The sequence below is a fragment of the Ambystoma mexicanum genome, chromosome 12 (genome assembly GCF_040938575.1).
Source record: "Ambystoma mexicanum isolate Mex_15411 chromosome 12, UKY_AmexF1_1, whole genome shotgun sequence".
Classification (NCBI taxonomy): Eukaryota; Metazoa; Chordata; class Amphibia; order Caudata; family Ambystomatidae; genus Ambystoma; species Ambystoma mexicanum.
The window spans coordinates 1,066,677,257-1,066,702,747 of NC_090936.1; the positions used below are offsets into that span (position 1 = coordinate 1,066,677,257).

General features: G+C 46.8%; 1 protein-coding gene across 1 annotated transcript in view; it reads right to left on the reverse strand.

Annotated features, from left to right (window-relative positions):
* Nucleotides 1-25,491, reverse strand: part of LOC138514720 (collagen alpha-1(VII) chain-like) — a 1,453,166-nt gene that overhangs the window by 1,427,376 nt on the left and 299 nt on the right. The gene's annotated exons all lie outside the window — the stretch shown is intronic.

The window sequence follows — 25,491 nt, forward strand, 5'->3', positions numbered from 1 at the left end:
CTAACTTTGTTATGTCTTGTTATGAGCTATGAGACTGTTTTTCATGGTCCTTGTTTTTAGAGGAGGGAGGCACTTTGCTCCTTGAGGGTACTGTCGGTTGACCCAGCTGGCAACCAACGGCTGCTTATCAATGCGCAAGTGTGTTGCCAGAAGGTTCGAGAAATCGCCACCCCTTTTTGGAGTGTGCATATATGCGGAACCCCTAAGCGGTCAGGTGAGACTTCAGCCGGAGGAGGACGCTTTCGTCCGGCATACCTGTGGGCTGTTGTGCTCTCGGCCTGGCTGTTATCGGCGTCTTCCAGCCGCTTCTGGCGAGATGAGGAATCCAGTTACGCTCACGGTGATGTATTTCCTTTTGAATTCTTTGCTTCTTCCGTGATTTATTTCTATGTTATCACTGGTTGCTCTAAGCTTTGAATAAAAAGCCGTATAAGTGCTCATTATTTTCTAAGAGTGTGTGGTTGCAAGTTATTGCGTCTTACTGCGTTCAAAGTATTGGCTCTGTAATTGCATTGGTGATTTATGATTTTCCGTGCACTCTGGAAAAGCAATACATTAGGCGTCACAAACAGGATATTTGTGATGAAATGTTCCAAATATTCAAGAATTTGTTTCAACGTAGATAGGATTCGGTTACCTTGCAAGCGAAAGTGATTTGGCAGTGAGTGTTGAACTGTGTTAAGCTGTTTTATTTTCTCTTTGCCGGTGTGTGCGTGCTTGTGGAAAGAAAAAAAAAATATAGATATAAAGAGGTTTTGTTTTGTTTGTAATAATGAGTAGTTTGTTCAAGAAAAAGAGCGTTACCGCTGGCGGTGAATGTTCTGATGTTATCATTCCAGGCTGGACTAAGAGTCCATATGATAAATTGGACCAGGCGTGGGCATGCGGTGCAGGGCTAAGTGAAACATGGGATCAGGGATTGGGAGATGCTGATCCGTCTGATGTAATGGTATGGAACGTGGCAGAGAATGCGCTGCATTAGGTAGGCAAGGTTGGGTTCTTTTGCATGCTTATAGGAAAATACATCAAATGAAGGTGGAAATGAAAAATGAGGTTTTGTGATTAGAAAGGGAGCTGGCTGCAGAAAGGCAGACTGCATTAATGCAGCAGATTCAAATGAAACTTTTTAAAGATAAGGCTGACACATATCAGGCTGTGGCCGAGAGGGCAGCAGTCAGAGTAGCCCGGTATAAGTATACGAAAAGAAGGGGAGGGGTCAACAAAAGAAAGGTGGCAGCTGTAATCGCTACCGCCGGTGCGGACTGGGATCCGAATAAGTGGGATGGTGATATTTTTGACTCAACCAGTCTAGAGAGTAGTTCCGCAAATGAGTCCGACCCCAAAATGGAAATGAAGCAGAAAACAGTGGCGGCTAAGCCAGTTAGAAGACAGCGAGCCGGACCCCACCCGCAGAATCCTGCAGGCTGAGTTGTGGATTTAACCATGCTGGAGGATTACACCCAGCAGGAGGTTGGGGAAATTATTACCCGTTTGAGGCAAAAATCAGGGGAACCTTTATTGACATGGATGGTGAGATTGCTAGATGGGGTTGCTGCAGGGTTGTTGGTAGATTCCACGGATTCACCGCGTTTTCTACCCTTGTCAACTGACACCAATGTATAGGAGGTCTTAAGGGCAGGCCCGCCCCCTGATGACAATGGTCAAGATGCACAGGTGTCTTTGTTGCACCTAGCAGCCCAAGCATGTAACCGTATATACCCCATTACCACAGATTGGCCTAGTGAAGAAACAAAGTGGTATACTTTGAGAGAGGCAATTCAAAATGTCAGAGAGCATGCTATGAAAGAGGCAATTCACGTAGATGCTCCAGGACACATGGGGGCCGTGCCGCTCTCAGTTTCAACTCGAAACATGGTGATTAGAACTGCACCACCCGCATACAAAAGTGTCATTATGACTTTGCTCGTAGGTATGACTGGCAAACCCACTGATGAGGTAGTAGATGCCATTCGGCAACTTGCAGATTTAGGGGAGTGGGACAAGAGTGATGGCAAGCCACGGGAGAGAGAAGGGCGTAGTGAGAGAAGAACAGAAGGCAGGAGGCAAGATAGTAGAGACTCCCGAGTGTCCCAAAAGGACATGTTTCTGGCTTTGTTAAAAGACGGTGTGCCACGAGAAGAGATTGATGGCATTGAAACCCGAGTAATGTATGAATTATACAAAAAAAGAGGACTTGCAGCCAAAGAGCGCTATAAACAGGTTAAGAAACAGGTAGTAACCAAGCCATAGGGGGCACCTCACCTTCCGCTCCTCCTGCGGAAGAACAAGAAGAAGGGTCTATGGACACCTTCCCCGTACCAGCCAACATACGCTGATATGAGGAAGGTGGTGAGTGCAATGCTAGAGGCAGAGTCAGGTCACACTCATTCGAAATTTGACTAGGTCTACGGCCAAGCTCCGGCAGCGTCTGCTCGCATAAAAGTTGATAGGCGGCCCCATGTTGATGTTAAGATTTTTTGGGGGCCAGTAAATACTCAAGGGGTGCGAGCATTGATAGACACCGGGGCCGAGGCCTCTCTGATTCATGGCAATCCAGCACGATTTAAAGGCAAACAATTTACTATTACAGGTCTCGGGGGAAAGGAGACCCCCACAGTACAAATGAAAGTGCAGATGAAAATAGGCAATTTAAATAGGCAGAAATACCAAGTGTTGATTGTCCCGATACCTGAATATATAATTGGCTTTGACATTCTTGAAGGGTTGACTTTGGGACTTAGAGGTAAAACGTACCAGTTTGGGGTGAGTGTATTGATCTGTACACCCATTGCCATAGGCAAATTGAAGATGCCCCCAGTGCAAGTGCCTGTGGCAACCAAGCGGGTAGCAATGAAGCAATACCGCATTCCTGGGGGGCACAAGGAAATTTCAGACATCATCAAAGAGTATGTGGAGGTGGGTGTGTTACGCCCTATCACCACCGCATGGAACAATCCTCTCTGGCCTATTAAAAAGGGGGATGGGTCGTGGAGGATGACGGTAGATTACCGTGAGTTGAATAAACACACTCCTCCCCTAGTGCCTGCAGTCCCAGATGCCATTACCTTGATTGAGAATGTCCAAAAGTTTGAGGGGACTTGGTATGCAGTGATCGATTTAGCCAATGCATTTTTCTCTGTGCCAATTGCTGAAGAGTGTCAAGAGCAGTTTGCATTTTCTTGGAGCGGGCGTCAGTACACCTTTACAAGGTTACCTATGGGGTACATACATAGCCCGACTATCTGTTACCGGCTGGTGGCAGAGCACTTACACAAGATACTGTGTAAACCTGACATACAAATCTCTCATTACATTGATGACATTTTGATTCAGGGCAAGGATGAGCACAGTGTGCAAAGTCAGTTGGATGTTATTATGGAATGATTGAAGAAGGAAGGGTGGGAGATTAACCCAAATAAAATTTAAGGCCCAGCTGAAACAGTGATATTCCTTAGGGATTCAGTGGCATCATGGGCATCGAGAAATGGTGCCAAAAGCCTGACAGAAAATACTTGAATTCATCACTCCAATGAACAAAAAGCAAGCTTGGCAGTTTATAGGGCTGTTTGGGTTTTGGAGACAGCACATTCCCCATTTAGGGCAGATATTGGCCCCCCTCTACAAGGTGACACGCAAGAAATATGAGTTTCAGTGGGGGGAAGAGCAGCAGAAAGCATTTGCGTTGGCGAAAGACATTTATGGCCATTGAAGGAAGGCGAAGTGGAACTGAATGTGTCTGTACAAGACAATTATGCTAACTGGAGTGTGTGGCAGAAACAGGACAGGAAACGTGTGCCATTGGGGTTTTGGAGTCGTAAATTGCCCGATGCTGGCAAACCATACACTCCGTTTGAGAAGCAGTTGCTGGCATGTTATTTGGCCCTTGTTGATACCGAGCAAATGACGGTGGGCCATGATGTATTGATGAGGCCAGAAATACCAATCATGCAATGGGTACTAAGCTCTCCTAAAAAACATAGAATAGGACATGCTCAAGAAGCCAGCATAATTACATGGAAATGGTACATTCAAGACAGAGCCAAATCATGGAAGCGTGGAGTTGCAAAATTACATGAGCAAGTAGCCAACATACCGCCCTCAGATTATGTACCACCGGAAGCGCCTGAAAAACGTGAGTCTCCCGTGAAATGGGGAGTACCTTACAGCGATTTGACCGTGGAGCAAACAGAGCATGCCTGGTTCACGGATGGCTCAGCCCGATATGTGGGAACTGAGCGATACTGGAAAGCAGTGTCGTACAATCCCAAGACTAAAAAGATGTTGACAACGTCAGGGAAAAGGAAGAGCAGTCAGTATGCAGAGCTTTACGCAGTTTACCAAGCATTGAAACAAGAGACCCCTGGTCGATGTCATGTGTACACGGATTCATGGTCAGTGGCGAATGGATTGGCAGTGTGGTTGCCAACCTGGCAAAATAATGGGTGGAAGATTCATTCAAAAGAGTTGTGGGGAAAAGAACTGTGGCAAGATATTGCAGAAATGCTATCACAAAGTGAAATCACTGTGTATCATGTGGACGCGCATTGTGCCACAGACTCATTAGAACGTTGGTTTAATTCTGTTGCAGACGAACACACCAAGATTTCAGCTGTGGATGCGGAGGCTCAGGAAGACGATTTGGAGGGTTTGGCCAAGTGGGCTCACCAGAAATGTGGGCACTTGATGAAAAGGCTACTATCAGGTGGGCACAAGCTCGAGGAATCAGTCTTCCTTTAGAGGTAGTGAAAATGATCATTTTGCAATGTCCAGTGTGCCAACACCAACAGCATAGACCTATCCCTCAGATTGTTCGGGGTACATTGCGAAGAGGAAAACTACCAGGTCAAATTTGGCAAATTGATTATATCGGTCCCCTGCCAATCAGTGAAGGTTGTCAGTATGCATGCACTATTGTGGATACATATCCAGGCTATCTGATGGTTTTGCCGTGCAAGCGTGCAACACAGCTGAACACCATCAGGTTGTTAAATCAGATCATATTACATTATGGAGTGCCTTTGCAGATTCAAAGTGACAATGGGTCACATTTCAAAGGCAAACTGATACAGGAGTATTGCCGGGAAAAGAGCATTGAGTGGATATACCACGTGCCATATTACCCTGCTGCTTCAGGGCTGATTGAACAAATGAATGGGTTGTTGAAAGAACAGCTGTGCAAATCTGGAGACGGCAGTTGGGCAGGCTGGCGTGATCAGGTGTTTGATGCTGTGCAAGTATTAAAAAATAGGCCTGTGAATGTGCATGAAACTCCTTTGATGCGGCTAATGACTCCTACTTTACAGATTCAACCCAATTCAGTCAGAGAAACCCTATTGTACTGGGAAATTACCCCGGGTTCTTTAGCTCCCTATCGGGCGACTCCAGAGTCAGCAGGAGTAGACCTGCATTCCCATGAAGAAATCAGATTAGACCCTAGAGGGATTGTTGCAATTGAAACAGGGATTGGAGTACAAATTCCCCCAGAGCATATGGGATGGATTGCCCCTAGATCTGGCCTAGCATTGAAGGGAGTTCAAGTGTTGGGAGAGGTAATTGATGCCGATTACCAAGGTGAGATCAAAGTCATCCTGATGAATAGTGGGGACCAATTGTTATCGATCCACAAGGGTGATCGGGTGGCCCAATTGATTATCATTCCCGTTAAGTTGCCCATGATTAAGAAGGGGGAGCCTCCTACAGTGTTAACTACCCGTGAGGATCATGGTTTTGGCTCTTCAGACAGTATGGTACCGGGTGCGAAGGTGTGGGTGGAAAGGCCAAGTGGCCCACCAGTGCCCTCAGATGTCATTGCGTCAGGAAAAGACCAAGTAGTTTTAGTCATGGAGCCTGGTAGAAAGAAATGGAAATATGTGCTTGCAGACAAATGTTACCTGAGAGAATGATGTACAACACTGATATCTCTTTTCTGGGTTTGCATTGTGGATCCTGTGTCTGGCTGGTGTAATTGTGGTACTAAATGGACTCCATTTGGGAGAGTTAAACAGCATGCTGCTACCAACGCAAAATGTCACATCTGTGCCAGTGATCAAGGGGATACTGATAGTGATGAGTTAAGTTGTCTAAAAGCAGCCTTATGCCGATGCCGAAAAGCCAGCCAAACCAAAGACATGGATTTGTGAAATGCGGCAAACACGTCAGGAGCAAGTGAAAACAACCTTGATGCCAGTCATGCGAGAGGCATCTTCAGGACGGCGAAAACATTCTCCCATGATTACACAACCGGAGAATATGTGGATATATCTGGCACAGCAGGTGCTCAACATAACGCACTTTTGTCTTACTGATGTGCCCAATGCTGAAGCCTTACTAACTACGTGCTTGGTAGCAGTGCCGACGCCAGTTCCGGTTCTAAAGCATATTTTCGGCGTCACACACAATGATTCTTTGGTTCAAGATTCTGATATTAGGCAATCTTTTTCCATCTATGAGTACTGCAGATTTTGCCAGGAAACCGATCGCAAATGGAGAAATTTGACACGTGTTATAACCTACAATATAACCCAAGCTCGATTTAACTAAACAGCAAAATCATACGATGTTTGAGCAACGATTATGTTCGAGAGTGCCACGCACATGTACCAGTGTAAATAACACTATGTCTTGTAATCATACAGTGATAGCTGCCAGTCATTGGAATCATGTGAAACTTCCAACAGGATGGCTCTTTTCATGTGGCAACATCACATACACTTATATTCCAGCTAACATTTCCAGAGGTCAATCTGCCTTAACTCGATTAGGACTAATGATGTTCCCTTTACACCCAGCGATAACACGAGGCAAAAGGTCAACTTTCGAGTCTGTGGGTCTGTTCACATGTACATTTGTTATCAGAAGCTGAGGTTCTAGCATTAACCCTTTCATTAGTGGGAGTTTGGGGTTTAGCTGCTGGGGGTTACAAATCTTTGATTAAATTAGCATGTTTAGTAGTCAAAGGCCTTAATCATACTTCTCAGGCATTAGAAGAATTACTCCTTGATAGTCAAGTTATTAGAAAAGCAACTTTGCAAAACAGAGCTGCTGTTGATTATCTATTGCTAAACCATAATTTAGGGTGTAACGCAGTTGAAGGTATGTGTTGTTTCAATCTACGTGACCATTCACGATCCATTGAAAGTCATATTCGAGGTTTCAGTGATCTCATTTCTCAAGTGTCCCAAGGTCATACTGGGAATTGGTGGGATTGGTTATTTTCATGGATTCCTGATGTTGGGGGTACACTATGTTACGCTTTTGCTTGCATTTGCATTATATTAGCTATCATAATAGCTTGTTGTTGTTGTATTCAATGCATTCCTAATTTAATTTTAATGTTTTGTCGGTTTCAGAGACCAGCTCCTCTGCCACTGGGCTATGGAAGCTAAATATCCAAGGGTGGAATTGTTATGCTTGAGGTAAAACCTGGCGCTGGTGCGCAGTGCATTCTGGGAGCGCTCGGAGCAATGATGGATATTTACTTCATGCCGCAGTGAAAAGCTGCACGCATTTTGCTGAGAGTTAGATTCACAGTGCTGAAGAAAACATGCTTTCCAAACCTGGTATGCAGTCAAGGACATTTCTGCTGGGAAAGCTAACTTTGTTATGTCTTGTTATGAGCTATGGGACTGTTTTTCGTGGTGCTTGTTTTTAGAGGAGGGAGGCACTTTGCTCCTTGAGGGTACTGTCGGTTGAGCCAGCTGGCAACCAACGGCTGCTCATCAATGTGCAAGTGCGTTGCCAGAAGGTTCGAGAAATCGCCACCCCTTTTTGGAGTGTGCATATATGCGGAACCCCTAAGCGGCCTGGTGAGACTTCAGCCGGAGGAGGGCGCTTTCGTCCGGCATACCTGTGGGCTGTTGTGCTCTCAGCCTGGCTGTTATCGGGGTCTCCCAGCCGCTTCTGGCGAGATGAGGAATCCAGTTACGCTCACGGTGATGTATTTCCTTTTGAATTCTTTGCTTCTTCTGTGATTTATTTCTATGTTATCACTGGTTGCTTCTAAGCTTTGAATAAATAGCTGTATAAGTGCTCATTATTTTCTCAGAGTGTGTGGTTGCAAGTTATTGTGTCTTACTGTGTTCAAAGTATTGGCTCCGTAATTGCATTGGTGATTTATGATTTTCCGTGCACTCTGTAAGAGCAATACACCGTCACAGTGACCTGTCTGGTAAAGAGGGACTTCTCATTACGGTAGTCAGAGTGAGGAGTCTAGTAAAGAGAAGCATTACAGTATGGCCGTCAGAGTGACCAGTCTGGAAAAGAGGGACTTTTCATTAGGGTGGCCAGAGTGAGGAGTATAGTAAAGAGAAGCATTACAGTATGGCGGTCAGAGAGACCAGTCTGGTAAAGAGGGACTTTCCATTAGGGTGGTCATAGTGAGGAGTCTAGTAAAGAGAAGCATTACAGTATGGGCGCCTGAGTGACCAGTCGGGTAGAGAGGGATTTGAGGGTGGTGGTCAGTCTGGCGAATGCTGCTCTGGTGTGCATGGGAGAGAATGTATAATGTGCCACTTTCCTGGGAAGTCATCAGGAGACCGTTGTGGTCTGAGATTTTCTTCCCCAGCGATGGGTTCTCACCAGGGCCATCCAACCCACGCTCCTCACTCCTAACACCTACCATTGAACTATCTTTATGAGTCTTATTCTCTAAATGTTTCACACTTCTCATTAGGGTGGTCAGAGTGAGGAGTCTAGTAAAGAGGAGATTACAGTTTGGCTGTCAGTGACCAGTCTGGTAAAGAGGGACTTCTCATTAGGGTGGTCAGAGTGAGGAGTCTATTAAAGAGAAGCATTACAGTATGACCGTCAGGGTGACAAGTCTGGTAAAGAGGGACTTCTCATTAGGATGGCCAGAGTGAGGAGTCTAGTAAAGAGAAGCATTACAGCATGGTCATCAGAGTGACCAGTCTGGTAAAGAGGGACTTCTCACTTCGGTGGTCAGAGTGAGGAGACTAGTAAAAAGAAGCATTGCAGTATGGCCGTCAGAGTGATCAGTCTGGTAAAGAGGGACTTCTCATTAAGTTGTTCAGAGTGAGGAGTCTAGTAAAGAGAAGTATTACAGTATGGCCATCAGAGTGACCAGTCTGGCAAAGAGGAACTTCTCATTAGGGTGGCCAGAGTGAGGAGTCTAGTAAAGAGAATCATTGCAGTATGAACGTCAGAGTGTCAAGTCTGGTAAAGAGGGACTTCTCATTAGGGTGGCCAGAGTGAGGAGTCTAGTAAAGAGAAGCATTACAGGTCGGCCGTCAGGGTGACCAGTCTGTTAAAGAGGGACTTCTCATTAGGTTGGTCAGAGTGAGGAGTCTAGTAAAGAGAAGCATTACAGTATGGCTGTCAGAGGGACCAGTCTGGTAAAGAGGGACTTCTCATTAGGGTGGTCAGAGTGAGGAGTCTAGTAAAGAGAAGATTACAGAATGGCCGTCAGAGTGACTAGTCTGGTAAAGACGGACTTCTCATTAGGGTGGTCAGAGTGAAGAGTCTAGTAAAGAGAAGCATTACAGCATGGCCGTCAGAGTGAACAGTCTCCGTGGTCAGAGTGAGGAGTCTAGTAAAAAGAAGCATTACAGTATGGCCGTCAGAGTGACCAGTCTGGTAAAGAGGGACTTCTCATTAGGGTGGTCAGAGTGAAGAGTCTAGTAAAGAGAAGTATTACAGTATGGTCGTCAGAGTGAACAGTCTGGCAAAGAGGAACTTCTCATTAGGGTGGCCAGAGTGAGGAGTCTAGTAAAGAGAATCATTGCAGTATGAACGTCAGAGTGACAAGTCTGGTAAAGAGGGACTTCTCATTAGGGTGGCCAGAGTGAGGAGTCTAGTAAAGGGAAGCATTACAGGTCGGCCGTCAGGGTAATCAGTCTGTTAAAGAGGGACTTCTCATTAGGTTGGTCAGAGTGAGGAGTCTATTAAAGAGAAGCATTACAGTATGGCTGTCAGAGGGACCAGTCTGGTAAAGAGGGACTTCTCATTAGGGTGGCCAGAGTGAGGAGTCTAGTAAAGAGAAGCATTACAAGTCGGCCGTCAGGGTGACCAGTCTGTTAAAGAGGGACTTCTCATTAGGGTGGTCAGAGTGAGGAGTCTAGTAAAGAGAAGATTACAGAATGGCCGTCAGAGTGACTAGTCTGGTAAAGACGGACTTCTCATTAGGGTGGTCAGAGTGAAGAGTCTAGTAAAGAGAAGCATTACAGCATGGCCGTCAGAGTGACCAGTCTGGTAAAAGGGGACTTCTCATTAGGTTGCCCATAGTGAGGCGTTTAATAAAGAGAAGCATTACAGATCCGCCGTCAGTGTGACCAGTCTGGTAAAGAGTGACTCCTCATTAGGGTAGCCAGAGTGAGGAGTCTAATAAAGAGAAGAAATACAGGTCTGCCATCATAGTGACCAGTCTGGTAAAGAGGGACTTCTCATTAGGGCGGCCAGAGTGAGGAGTCTAGTAAAGAGAAGATTAAAGTATGGCCATCAGAGTGACCAATCTGGTAAAGAGGGACTTCTCATTATGGTGGTCAGAGTGAGGAGTCTATTAAAGAGAAGCAGTACAGTATGGCCTTCAGAGTAACCAGTCTGGTAAAGAGGGACTTCTCATTAGGGTGATCACAGTGAGGAGTCTAGTAAAGCGAAGCATTACAGTATGGTTAACAGAGTGACCAGTCTGGTAAAGAGGGACTTCTCATTAGGGTGGCCAGAGTGAGGAGTTTAGTAAAGAAAAGCATTACAGCATGGTCATCAGAGTGACCAGTCTGGTAAAGAGGGACTTCTCACTAGGGTGGTCAGAGTGAGGAGTCTAGTAAAACGAAGCATTGCAGAATTGCCGTCAGACTGACCAGTCTGGTAAAGAGGGACTTCTCATTAGGTTGTTCAGAGTGAGGAGTCTAGTAAAGAGAAGCATTACAGTATGGCCTTCAGAGTGACCAGTCTGGTAAAGAGGGACTTCTCATTAGGTGGTCAGAGTGAGGAGTCTAGTAAAGAGAAACATTACAGTATGGCCTTCAGAGTGATCAGTCTGGTAAAGAGGGACTTCTCATTAGGTGGTCAGAGTGAGGAGTCTATTAAAGAGAAACATTACAGTATGGCCGTTGGAGTGACCAGTCTGGTAAAGAGGGTCTTCTCATTAGGGTGGTCAGAGTGAGGAGTCTAGTAAAGAGAAGCATTACAGTATGGCTATCAGAGTGACCAGTCTGGTAAAGAGTGACTTCTTATTAGGTGGTCAGAGTGAGGAGTCTAGTAAAGAGAAGCATTACAGGTCAGCCGTCAGAGTGACCAGTCTGATAAAGAGGGACTTCTCATTAGGGTGGTCACAGTGAGGAATCTAGTAAAGAGAAGCATTACAGTATGGCCGTCAGAGTGACCAGTCTGATAAAGAGGGACTTCTCATTAGGTTGGTCAGAGTGAGGAGTCTAGTAAAGAGAAGCATTACAGCATGGCCGTCAGAGTGAACAGTCTCTGTGGTCAGAGTGAGGAGTCTAGTAAAAAGAAGCATTACAGTATGGCCTTCAGAGTGACCAGTCTGGTAAAGAGGGACTTCTCATTAGGGTGGTCAGAGTGAGGAGTCTAGTAAAGAGGAGCATTACAGCATGGTCATCAGAGTGACCAGTCGGGTAAAGAGGGACTTCTCACTAGGGTGGTCAGAGTAAGGAGTCTAGTAAAACGAAGCATTGAAGTATTGCCTTCAGACTGACCAGTCTGGTAAAGAGGGACTTCTCACTAGGGTGGCCAGAGTGAGGAGTCTAGTAAAGAGAAGCATTACAGTATGGCCGTCAGAGTGACCAGTCTGATAAAGAGGGACTTCTCATTAGGGTGGCCAGAGTGAGGAGGCTAGTAAAGAGAAGCATTACAGTATGACTGTCAGAGTGACAAGTCTGGTAAAGAGGGACTTCTCATTAGGGTGGCCAGAGTCAGGAGTCTAGTAAAGAGAGGCATTACAGCATGGTCATCAGAGTGACCAGTCTGGTAAAGAGGGATTTCTCACTAGGGTGGTCAGAGTGAGGAGTCTTGTAAAACGAAGCATTGCAGTATTGCCGTCAGACTGACCAGTCTGGTAAAGAGGGACTTCTCATTAGGTTGTTCAGAGTGAGGAGTCTAGTAAAGAGAAGCATTACAGTATGGCCTTCAGAGTGACCAGTCTGGTAAAGAGGGACTTCTCATTAGGGTGGTCAGAGTGTGGAGTCTAGTAAAGATAAGCATTCCAGTATGGCTATCAGAGTGACCAGTCTGGTGAAGAGTGACTTCTCATTAGGTTGTCAGAGTGAGGAGTCTAGTAAAGAGAAGCATTACAGATCAGCCATCAGAGTGACCAGTCTGGTAAAGAGTGACTTCTCATTAGGGTGGCCAGAGTGAGGGGTCTAATAAAGAGGAGCATTACAGGTCGGCCGTCAGAGTGATCAGTCTGTTAAAGAGGGACTTCTCATTAGGGTGGTCAGAGTGAGGGGTCTAGTAAAGAGAAGCATTACAGTATGGCCGTCAGAGTGACCAGTCTGGTAAAGAGGGACTTCTCATCAGGGTGGTCAGAGTGAGGAGTCTAGTAAAGAGAAGAGTACAGTATGGCCATCAGAGTGACCAGTCTGGTAAAGAGGGACTTCTCATTAGGGCGGTCAGAGTGAGGAGTCTAGTAAAGAGAAGCATTACAGCATGGCCGTCAGAGTGACCAGTCTGGTAAAAAGGGACTTCTCATTAGGGTGGTCAGAGTGAGGCATCTAATAAAGAGAAGCATTACATATCGGCCGTCAGTGTAACCAGTCTGGTAAAGAGTGACTCCTCATTAGGGTGGCCAGAGTGAGGAGTCTAATAAATAGAAGAATTACAGGTCGGTCATCAGAGTGACCAGTCTGGTAAAGAGGGACTTCTCATTAGGGCAGCCAGAGTGAGGAGTCTAGTAAAGGGAAGATTACAGTATGGCCTTCAGAGTAACCAGTCTGGTAAAGAGGGACTTCTCATTAGGGTGGTCAGAGTGAGGAGTCTAGCAAAGCAAAGCATTACAGTGTGGCCGACTGAGTGACCAGTCTGGTAAAGAGGTACTTCTCATTAGGGTGGCCAGAGTGAGGAGTCTAGTAAAGAGAAGCATTACAGTATGGCCATCAGAGTGACAAGTCTGGTAAAGAGGGACTTCACATTAGGGTGGCCAGAGTGTGGAGTCTAGTAAAGAGAAGCATTACAGTATGGCCATCAGAGTGACCAGTCTGGTGAAGAGGGACTTCTCATTAGGGTGGCTAGAGTGAGGAGTCTAGTAAAGAGAAGCATTACAGGTCAGCTGTCAGAGTGATCAGTCGGGCAGAGAGGGATTTGAGGGTGGTGGTCAGTCTGGCCAATGCTGCTCTGCTGTGCATGGGAGAGAATGTATCATGCATCACTTTCCTGGCGAGTCATCAGGAGACCGTTGTGGTCTGAGGTTTTCTTCCCCAGCGATGGCTTCTCACCAAGGCCATCCAACCCACGCTCCTCACTCCTAACACCTACCATTGAACTCTCTTTACGAGTCTTATTCTCTAAATGTTTCACACTTCTCAGCAATGCTAGAGCACGTGAGCATGGGGTCTGCAGGGCTATGGGACAAGTATCCAATGGTCAGATCCATTGGACATATTTCACCATACAAATCCAACATTTCTTTACAAAAGCTCTCTTCTTATAGCTAGTGCTCTGAGTCCATTGTTGAGCATTGGCCCCTTCTAAACATATCTCGTTGCAGCCTATAGGAGTATAAATTAGCAGACCACTCCATTCCATGTTACACATGTATCAACACACAAGATATCATGGATTAGGACACACACTTGAGCTTGCAATCCCCCGAGCTGCAGAAAAGGTCTTGTCCTTTAATCACTGTTCATTCATTCTTCTGAGCAACAAATATTGTTTTGTCAACCACCATTTTTAAGCCTAATACTGCACGGTTGTGTTTTTGTTTTGTTAATGTAAGCTTGTATTCAGCGTTATCTTCTTTGTTGAGTACTCCTGCGTTTATGCTGCGGGGCACCTGTGAAGCACAAAGTCTGTCACGTGTTCAGCCTCTTGGTGCTATCGGCTGTCTTGGCATTGGGTGGCAGAGAGGTTGAGTTTGCTGTCTTAGGCAACACCCATGCGTGTGTGCGTGCCAGATTGGTGAGCTCAGTGTTAAATGGTGGAGACTTCTGTTGTACATGGGGGTGGTTGACCAGGACACAGAGCAGGTGTGGAGCCACTTTATGGAACCAGGTAAGGCTTTATTTTACATATATCCAAAGGTTACATAGCCATTTACCCTTAGTATATACATCAGGCGGGAACAGGGCCAGATCTCAAGGAGCTCACCCACCGCCGATCCACACTCACCCCCAGCTCAATTCCCAACTGCCACTCTAAGAACATTCACCAGCATTCACTCACCAACATTCTCCCGAGCTGCCAATCCCCTCATACAGCAACATTCCACAACTTGCATGGATAGCCAGCAGGACAAAACAGGGCTCATTACACGTATGCTGGTCCGGAAACAACAGCGCCAGTCAGCTTACCGGCACCATTGTTTCCGGACCGGCATACAACAGGTCTGCCTGCTGGAGCCACTGGGCAGACAGGTCTGACCCTGCCGGGCATATCGGCCATAATAGGCAGACAACACGGAAGCACCAACACCGTTAGCAACGGTGCCGGTGATAAGGGAATGGGGATTAACGAAATTGCTGACACCTGACTTCCCAGCTGCCGGACTTCGAATAGCCCGGTGGCACCGGGAAGTCAGGTGCTGGTAATTTTTTACAGGTCTGGCAGCAACCAGCCGGTAGCACCGGCTGGGTTACCGCCGGACCCGTAATGAGGCCCAGCATAAACACATCGGAACAACTTCTGCCAGTTGTGGGTTTTTTTACGAAGAGGACCCTTCAAAGTGGTTGTGCATGTGACTTGGTGGCCCAATGCAGGAACTGGGTCATTGACCTTCCCCAACACTTGTGGTTGTAAAGGTACCATGGGTTGATATCAGCGAGTCCCCTGCAAATGGTACCTGCTTTCTCTGTGACAGCCAACACGTGTGTGGTGTGAAAGTAAGTGGTAGCTAAGAAAAAAAGGACGTGTATTACTGCACGCCAACCACCACTGCACTCCAAGGTGAGATTGATCGCAATTCTGTCAATAAAGCAGGTTAGCAGAGTCTAAAACGTACTATGCTGCCTGCAGTTTTTCTATGTATCGTATTTAATGTTTATCTCTTTTCAAAGGATAGGTATGGTTAGTCCGGCGGGGTCAATGCATTCTCCCAGATTTGGTAATTAAGTCACTAGATGTTATTAAACATTTCACATTTTGCAAATTCTCAATTACAAACGTATTCATTCACCATAATTTTTACCCAGTGTTGTCAAAAAAACAATTTAATGACACATACTTTTTAGAAAGAATACCCACTGGGTTTTTACTTCAAACACCAGACTTTTTGAATTTTCAAAAAAGAAAAAGAAGGTAACATCACAAAATGTCCATTAAACCATTTGAAACAATTGACATCACTAAAAGTTCGAAAGAACAGTTTCTCCACAAAACATATTTCACATTTCTATGTGTATAACCTAAGAGTCTCCTTCACCTGGCGGACCGACAGTATAGAACACTGTTATTAATGAAGCCTTATCATTAAAAAGGGCTTTTTGTAGGCTCGACAAAGTTCCCTTGGCCTACGTTTGCACTGTCCACTTTTAATTACAAAGAAAAGGAATTTTTAAGTTGAAAGTCACCAATCCCTAATAGCACCAATCATTCACTGTGTTGCCGACGCGTTTCGGACTAGGCAAAAGTCCATCTTCAGGGCAAAGAATGCTGCTGGTTCCAAAACATAGGTGTGTTCACACCTTCAATTCCTATAGGAAAACGTAGAAAAGGGCCATCTATTATTGCTGTTTACCAACGAAATAATAAAGTAAATAAATAAATAAAGTGGTAGCGCCAAAAGAAATTTTCTGGCTGGCCAAATGTTGTCTGCCTTTTGTAGGTTTCTCTGCCCAGGGAACCCCTGTAAACAGTTAATCTTTACGACCTTCTCCAACACTGTAAAAGTGCAGGTGGTGTTATCAAAAGCACAGAGTTAGTAGTTTGCGGTCGCCTGTTTGATTATGTCTACGGGGGTGGCCCTGTAGAAGAGCTGGTCTGAAACCTTCCCAGACATCATTGCCTTTGCATGTGGTTGGAGCCCTGAGCTCAGTGTTTGCAATCAAAGTGCTCCCTGCCAGTTGTGGGTTTCTCCACCGATGCGGCCTGAAGGTCAATGATCTTCAACTCCCCCTAAGCGTGAGAGCACCAGGATCACAGGTACTGTTTTATCGGCACGCTACACTCCCGCAAGGTGCCTTTCCTATAAGCATAGCCTGGCCTGGGGGTGTCCTCAGGTCTTCCTCAGCACCCGTGTGTCAGGTGAGTATTGTCCTCTGCTCAGGGATGAAGTCTAGGAGTTTCCGATGGTGGTGGAGGGACACAAGGTCTCTAGAGGTGCCTCAGCCTAGGGTCATGATGTCTGTTTCCTTGAGTGTCCTCTGCTGGTGTTGGATTTCGCTCTGGAGGCAGTTCGAGGCGTAGAAGTATCTGTGACCTCCCCCCATACAACATTGGTCCTAGGACCAAGAGCATTGAGTTAGTTGGCTGGGTACCCGGTGATTCTTGTGTGGTTTTCTTTGGCAAGAGTTAGGTATTATTGTTTGATCTGTGCGTTTTGAAATGTCTGACAGAATCTCTTCAAATATGTGCCACCCGTATCAGGGGCATTTATTTTGCAAATATCACACCTGTTGAACATTATTTTATCGTATGTGGTATGTGTTTTTTTTCTGGGTGGTGTCACAAAACCATGTCTTCTACAAAATAAAGTGGAATGGATCTTGGTTTGAGTCTGCTGTGGCTCTTTATGCAAATCCTAAATGAAAAATTCTGGAAATAAGTTTTGAAAAAAAGAGACCATACAAATCTTTGATGTTATTCTCCTCGGCCCCTTCAGGGATTCCAAAAAAACTCAATTCTATCGCTGTTCCTGATTTTCAAACCCATTGGACTTCACTTTCACATCCCTCCCTGTTGTGTTGTTAATGATAATAATCTCCTTCCCCATCCTCAAATGATCCAACATTTATCCTCAAAAATCCAACGGTGTATTGTCCGATGCGATTTTTAATGGCAGCAGATTGGAAGGTGGCATAAACCAGACCACCCTGAGGCAAATGGCCTGGGCCCAACAAATCACCCTTGAAGTAGTACAATGGCCTGGCTCCAACAAATCACCCTTGAAGTAGTACAATGGCCTGGGCCCAACAAATCACCCTTGAAGTAGTACAATGGCCTGGGCCCAACAAATCACCCTTGAAGTAGTACAATGGTCTGGCCCCAACAAATCACCCTTGAGTAGTACAATTTTTTTTTATTTTATTTTTTATTTTACATTTATAAAGCGCTCAAACAGCCCGCAGGCATCGAGGCGCTGTTACAGGAATTGTTTGTTTTTCTTAGTTGCGTAATTGTGTTTTTTTTTTATCTTAGTTACGTATTTATAACAATGGCCTGGCCCCAACAAATCACCCTTGAAGTAGTACAATGGTCTGGCCCCAACAAATCACCCTTGAGGTAGTACAAAGATGCAAATCTTGAGGGAACTGACCCTCTGTGACAAATCACACACAGGTGCTGGAGAGAGTTGCAACAAGATAACTCCCTCGCACTGACAAATGACACCCTAATGTCACTGACCAATCCAATGGAAGATGCTAACACTGAGATTTCGCACTCAAATGTTGTGGAAGGCTGCAATGCCGAGCACCGTGAAGACGCAAATACACAATGACACATCACAGTGAACTGTTGTTGCAGGTTCCAAAACCTGACCACTCGACCCACTCTGAGAACCACACTCAGGTTATTGTGAGGGGTTGCAAAACCAGACCACCACACGAGAACAGGTCCAGGCTGACAACTCAAGTGAAGGGGTCTGTGGAAGTTGCAAAACTCAACAAACTCAAGTGGACCGACCCAGTGGTGGACCTGGAACCAAAAGGTTGCGCTGGGACTGTTTTTCAAAGTGGCACAATATTATACGCTGTGAGCTAAGCCCACCCCTGTAAGTAGGGGCAGGGAGGTTTGTTAGGGGGTATTTTAGAAATTTGGAAATCTGGGTCCAATAGCACATGTGTTCCTATATATGGAATGAAAAATAGTCAAATAGTTAAAAATAACAACAAAATGACAACATTTGTAAGCGTGAGGAACTACATACTGGAAGTTTTATAACAAGTGCTGTACTTCAAAGGGATGTGGGGCATGTGGAGGGGGGCAAGGATGGGGTGTTGTGCCTGGCAGAGGGGGTTAGAGGAGCAGACCACCAGAGTACTTACACAAAAGAGGCCCAGGGTGCAGAGGCCCATCAGGAAATCTCCAGAATTCCCAATAGGCCAGTCCAGCACTGGACTGACCACTCTGAGTGAGCAGAGTGAAATTGACAAATGAATGCCAGTTCTCCCTAAGGGGACTATTGCTAAAATGTGCAAACTCTGACCACCCTGATACGACTAACCCACGTTGGCATATCACACTTAGATGGTGCAGGATGCTGAAATGACAAACTCCCCCACTTCACCCTCCACCGCCACCCTGGCCCCCATCCTGATGGACCCAGGGCCCGACACCCTGCTCAGACAGCAGGTAAGCATGCACAAACATGTGTTACTCCCTCTGTCCCCACAGGCCATCCCCACCCCCTCTGGTCCCCCTGTGATGTTCCCTTGTGCCCCCACCATTCTCGCACACAGGTGTTGTCTGTTTTGTTTGACTCTTCTGCCCTGCTCTCCCCTGACCCACCTCCAGCCTACTTCTGCAGGAGTCTGTCCTGATAAATTCTGGTTTCACCATCACCGTCTTGTGGCCAATGCTGGATTTGACATTTATGGACTTCTTTCATTCACACTGCGTCACCCTTTCTCAACTCTCATGCTGCACTTCCTTTGCATCTTGTACTCATGGTGGCCCTGAATTGTGCTGTTCCCATCTTCGTCTTTTATCCTGGCTTGCAACATTATGTGTTACTACTGACTTCTGCAATTGTATTCACTCTCCCCTCTTGCTTCTCCACTCTTTTGACTGCTAACTCTCTTTTCTCTCCTCCTTTCCCTTCTCCCTTTTCCTATCGCCTCCCCTTAATTTCTTCTATGCACTTACACTATCAGAATGGTCACTGGACCTAGTATGATAGCAACCTCGTCTGTCTCCTCCCCACCTCCCCTCCAGCACTATCTGAAATGTCGTCAGGCCTAGTAGGAGAGTTGCTTGTTTGGTTCCTCCCCTCCATTTCTGCACCCCTCTCCCTCACCTCTTCTTTTTCTCCGGCTCTACAAGAAATGTCGTCAGGCCTAGTACAGTAGTCGCCTGTCTGTTTCCATTTCCTTCCCACTCTCCCCCTCCCTTCCTTACCTATGTTTTAGCTCTTGCACTATCTGAAATGTCGTCAGGCCGAGTACGATAGTTAATTTCACATCCTTACTGTTCATGGCCCGTAAGAATGTCATTGTATTTTCCCTTGTTCCCTCCCTTGCCTTGAAGGGCTTTGAAATACATTGTGTGTAGGTGCTATATAAATAAACTATCATATCATATCATATCATACCAGGCTCCCATTGGCAAACCATACTTGGAATCTGTCTAGGTTAGAATCTTGCTCACTCAGACGGCTGTCAAGACCAAGAGGCCATGCACATGTAAAGTGATGACCTTTGCAGACATCTCTGAATGTCACCTTCCTGACATCGACAGTGCTGTAGGCAGTGAGATCATTTATTTAAATGCACAGAGGTATATGTTGCAGGGACACTAGAGCATTACCACAGGGCTGGGCACCCTGCCCTGGGCACAGAAAGGTTCCATGAAACTGAGACAGGGGCTGTAGAGCAGAGGTAGCCAACAGGTTACCCTCCAGATGTGTTGCCCTACCCCTCCCATGATATGGTCCCACTCAATGTTCTAGCTGTGTCTATTGTAAATTGAAGGAAAAAACATCTGGAGGGTGGCATGTTGGCTACTCTTCTTGTAGAGCAAATCCTTAAACTAGTCTGCTCTGACTCAAGAACAAGTGTCACCTTCCTTTAATGTCCACATATGCACAATCCCGTCTAAATCTATAGGCACTACCGCTTGCTGCCTCCCTCTACCCAATTATTTATCTCTCAGCTGGTCCTCTGCCATGTCTCACAACTTCAGCCAGTAAAAGGTTTTTCAGAAAACGGTACTTGGCATCCAGGGATTGGTGGTGTAACACCAAATGGCCCTCCCCCTGCAATATGAATGAGTGGCCCTTGAGAGTCCCACCACCAATAGCACCAAATGGCCCCCCCGCAACATGAATGAGTGGCCCTTGAGAGTCCCACCACCAATAACACCAAATGACCCCTGCCCTGCAACATGAATGAGTGGCCCCTGTGATTCCCACCACCAATAACACCAAATGGCCCTCCGTCTGCAACATGAATGAGTGGCCCCTGAGATTCCCACCACAAATAACATCAAATGGCCCTCCCCCTGCAACATGAATGCGTGGCCTTTGAGACTCCCACCACCAATAACACCAAGTGACCCCCCCACGCAACATGAATGAATGGCCCTTGAGAGTCCCACCACCAATAACACCAAATGACCCCCCACCCCCTGCAACATGAATGAGTGGCCCTTGAGACTCCCACCACAAATAACATCAAATGGCCCTCCCCCTGCAACATGAATGCGTTGCCTTTGAGACTACCACCACCAATAACACCAAGTGAACCCCCCCACGCAACATGAATGAGTGGCCCTTGAGAGTCCCACCACCAATAACACCAAATGACCCCCCACCCTCTGCAACATGAATGAGTGGCCCCTGTGATTCCCACCACCAATAACACCAAATGCCCCCCGGTCTGCAACATGAATGAGTGGCCCCTGAGATTCCCACCACCAATAACACCAAATGGCGCTCCCCCTGCAACATGAATGAGTGGCCCCTGAGATTCCCACCACCAATAACATCAAATGGCCCTCCCCATGCAACATGAATGCGTGGCCCTTGAGACTCCCACCACCAATAGCACCAAGTGACCCTCCCCCTGCAACATGAATGAGTGGCCCTTGAGAGTCACACCAACAATAACATCAAATGGCCCTCCCCCCTGCAACATGAATGAGTGGCCATTGAGAGTCCCACTACCAATAACATCAAATTGCCCTCCCCCTGCAACATGAATGAGTGGCCCTTGAGAGCCCCACCACCAATAACATCAAATGGCCCTCCCCCCTGCAACATGAATGGGTGGCCCTTGAGACTCCCACCACCAATAACACCAAGTGACCCTCCCCCTGCAACATGAATGAGTGGCCCTTGAGAGTCACACCAACAATAACATCAAATGGCCCGCCCCCTGCAACATGAATGAGTGGCCCTTGAGAGTCCCACCACCAATAACATCAAATGGCCCTACCCTCTGCAACATTAATGAGTGGCCCTCCCCTCTGCAACATGAATGAGTGGCCCTTGAGACTCCCACCACCAAGACAATCCATTGATCACCCCAGTATTGCTGTTCCTATTCAGTGAAAGGACCTACAATAACTTGCTATTTATAATAACGTGTTAATTATATAGCGCTTTTATCCGAAGCGCTTTACACAGAACAGTCACATACATTATTATTAATCAATCGAAATTGGTATTTATTTATTTATTGGGCATTTGTACGGCACCTATACACGAGTGTTTCAAGGTGCCAACGGTACTCCCTTGGCAAAACAGAAAGGTGATGGCTGGAAGGTTTTGAATTAATCATAACCACGGGCAAAGCTCTGGGCACCCCTCCAGGCCATCGTTTTTCAGCCTGCCAAGCCATTACAGAAGGGGAAAAACCATATGCAAATCAGGATTGGTCCTACCCCAGTCCAGCCCGAACTGCTCACATCCCTTCTGCACGAGACCACAAGCATCCCCAGACATGTTTCAGCCTTGTTGGGCGTCATCAGTGAGGAGTAGCTTGGGTCTCTAGGCCAGGCAGACTCAGGACCCACGTCTGAGCATACCCGTCCAACTCAGGGTGACTTTTGTCTCTCCATGTGAGAGAGGGTATGCCCAGACGTGGGTCCCTTGCTCGCTGCGCCGTAGGGAACCAGGCTGCACCTCACTGAGGAGGTCCAACAAGGCCGAAACATGTCTGGGGTTGCTTGGTTTTCTGTGCAGAGGGGACCTGGCCCAGCAGTTTGGGCTGGGCTGCTACCATCGTGGTGGCAGCTGCTGACTGATTGGCACATGGCTGGACCCCTTTTGCAATAGCGCAGACGGGCTAAAAAACGGTGGTGTGGAAGGTTGCCCAGAGCAATTGCCAGTGGATCAGATTCATTCGAAACCTTCCACCCATCACTTTTGTGGTAACGGTACTCCCTTGATCGGTCTCAGAAGGATGAAAGGCTGAGTCGACCTTGCCGGGATTCGAACCTGCAGATGAAACACAGATCACAGCAACAGCAGGACTGGCTGAATCTGTCTTGCATTGCAACTATTAACCGCACACATGCCAACATTGTCCATTCACTTCGGGAGACGCTAGGCCCAGCCCTGGTTTTAACCTTGCATTCTGGAACTTGTAGCCCAGGGTTTATAATTGCGAAATGCAGAGTGCAAAAATGCAAAATTACAACCAGGGCTGGGTTAGTGTCTCTCGAATGGAATGGATAATGATGGCGTGTATTTAACCACCCTGCCCCTACTAGCACCCGCCCAACCCCACTCTCCTCTTCAAACACAAGAATCTCACTTTTCAAATGTCTTATACTGACAACTCGAGCATGTGCTTATAATGTGATCATTTTTGTGCACTTTTTAACGTATTCTGGCACTTGTAATTTAGCTTCGTGCATCCTATGAAAAAGTATGAACTATAAGCGTTTAGGGGCAAACATGGGTTGAGGAGCTGCCCAGACCCCCCCCCTGACACGAGGCAGCGTGATGTCTCAAACTAAACCCACCGGAGAACATGAGCTTCAGGGCAGGTGCCAGTGGCAGTGCCACGTTGGAGATGGATGTACATTTCAGAAATGTCAGGAATGTGTACAGTGCCCCCCCTCGCCCCACCCTGCCATCATCAGCCTGATTTGTTGCTGCACACGCGGTGCTACCCTGGTGACAGGCGCTCACTCACCGCGAGTGTTACAGGTAGAAGTCAGTGTGCTGTGTTTAGTAAAGAAATGAACCCAGACGTGCGGAAAGCGGCGGGCGTGTGCGCGCACGCCCATCCCAGGCGGGGGGAGTGAGAGAGGGGTGGAGGGGGGAGAGGGAGAGAGAGAGAAGTGGGGGGAGAGGGAGGGAGAGAGAGAGAGGGGGGAAGAGTGAGAGAGAGAGAGGGGAGCCTTCCTCCCCGGGCAGGATCCGTTCACTCCCCAGAGTAAAGGGCCAATCCTATCCACGGATCTGTCGCCTAAGTGTGAACGTATTGAAACACGGGCTACCTACCACCCAGTTGAGCTCGCCAATCTCCCAAATTGGCCAGTTCTAATACTGTGGACTGGCTAGCATTGGTCAGAAGAAGGGAACCACAGCCCAACGTTACAAACAAGGACTATTTGACCAACAGAACAGAGACACATCAGAAAGTAGTGAATGCTAGCTATAGGTGACGTGAAGGGGAAAGGTTCTTAAACCCTTCTCCAAAGCGTCGAGACACACCCACCTCCCATTAGTGCCAGCAGTTTTCCGCTGGTATAGGAGGGGACTGCTCTGGGAGCTTTCACTTACATTACACAGTTACTTCCGCGTATTCTCCTGCACACCTGCAGTCATCAATTTCCAGTAATTAATCAACTCCACACTGTGTACACAAACCATGAAACATTAAACAGTGCACTCCCAACCAAGAAGGAAGCCAGAGTAACATCGCAGCGACCAGTAACCACGTATGGGACAGTCGGTGCCTCCAGCGAACCAGCACTCTGAAACCAGAACGTGCTAAGATAGCTCAGAGGATTCAGCGCCTGCTGTAACTATCATTGGTAGATATGTCCCAAAAACAACAGTGGAACTGTGACCCAAGCGGAAGGGGGCGGGGGGCAGAGTAGGCAGGAATGGAGAAAAGGGGCAACACATCTTTCAAGGTTTGCAGCCAATTGAGTTGAAACGGATTTTAGTTTAGCTGTAACTGCTATCAGGTGGGAACATGGAGAAGTGTGGTTTAACTTCACAAAGAACCGTCCTGGAAGGGGGAAATGGGTGCAAAACGTAGTGGCGCTGTTAACAGTAAACAATACAAGTAGTGGAACGCCGCTCACGGCCGTTCCCGCTCACTTCGACCACTGGCCGAGTCACAGTTTTGAATCGTTGGATGTTGGAGGTACCAGTGGTAATTGTGCTACGTGTTATTTATGAATCAGTTCGACTGAATGTGCGTGGCGTAAAATACGTACTTATAACTAAGCCAACAAGCCGAGAGCACAACGCGGTATCTGCCACTTAACTCCACTACAAGAAGGCAACACAAAACACGCAACTGGAAACCACATTTATGGACCGACAGTTTTCACCTGCTTTCGCGCAATCCCACTTTGGTAGGCAAAGGACGCGACCCAGTGCAAAATACTGCATTTTTTTTCAGAATCACACCACGTTCAAGAGGGTGAGCAATGATTGGAACCCAGGTCTCGTGGATCCACGACCCACTACTGATCCAGAGCACCGGGGGCGTTGCTTCGTACCCCGGCTTGCTTTTCCTTGCCTTGTTTCCTGTAGTTATTAGACAGCGACCCCCTGCGCCGCTACCAACATCCCTTCCCCTGGTGCCAGTGGCTGTCCTGTTCTCAGAAAGTGTGCAGTAAGAATGGATTATTCAAGCAACATAATACACTAGCGCCAGTAACGCAGGAAGGCATCAACACCGCTCATAAAAAGCCGCTTCTTGAGAATTAACACGAGTGGCTAACAGACTGCTTATTTATTTATTTATTTATTTATTTATTTATTTGTTCATTTAAAAACCAGTGGGCGTTCCCTGTCGATCTGCACGCACGTGCTATTCATCAAGCTGTTTTTCAACACGCTATTCAATAGGCACTATTATTAGTGAGCCTTTCTGGTGGTTATCTATTTAAAATGCTGTATTTTCCAATATTTAATAGCCGATACTTCATTTTGCATTAGGATATTTGAGGGAATATACTATCAGTGTTTCCCACCCACAGAAACAACAAAAAAGATTGAGGGCTTGTTAGCTCAGTTAGTTAGTGCAAAGTGTTCCGGGTTTAAATGTATACAATTTCTTGGACTGACTGCAAAAACAGCAACAGACAAGGCGCTAACATTCATACACTATGAACCTTTTGGATACACCATCCAGACACGTCTTCAAAATGACCCCTCGTGAGAGAGAAGATCCACGTCCAATAGGCGCGTGCGCTTTGGGTTCTGCCCCACACAGCACCGGCAAGTCGTTCTTATTTGATGTTGGTAATTCGGGTGGGATTTGGGGCGCTCTGTTTAAGCCCCGTGAAATGAGACAC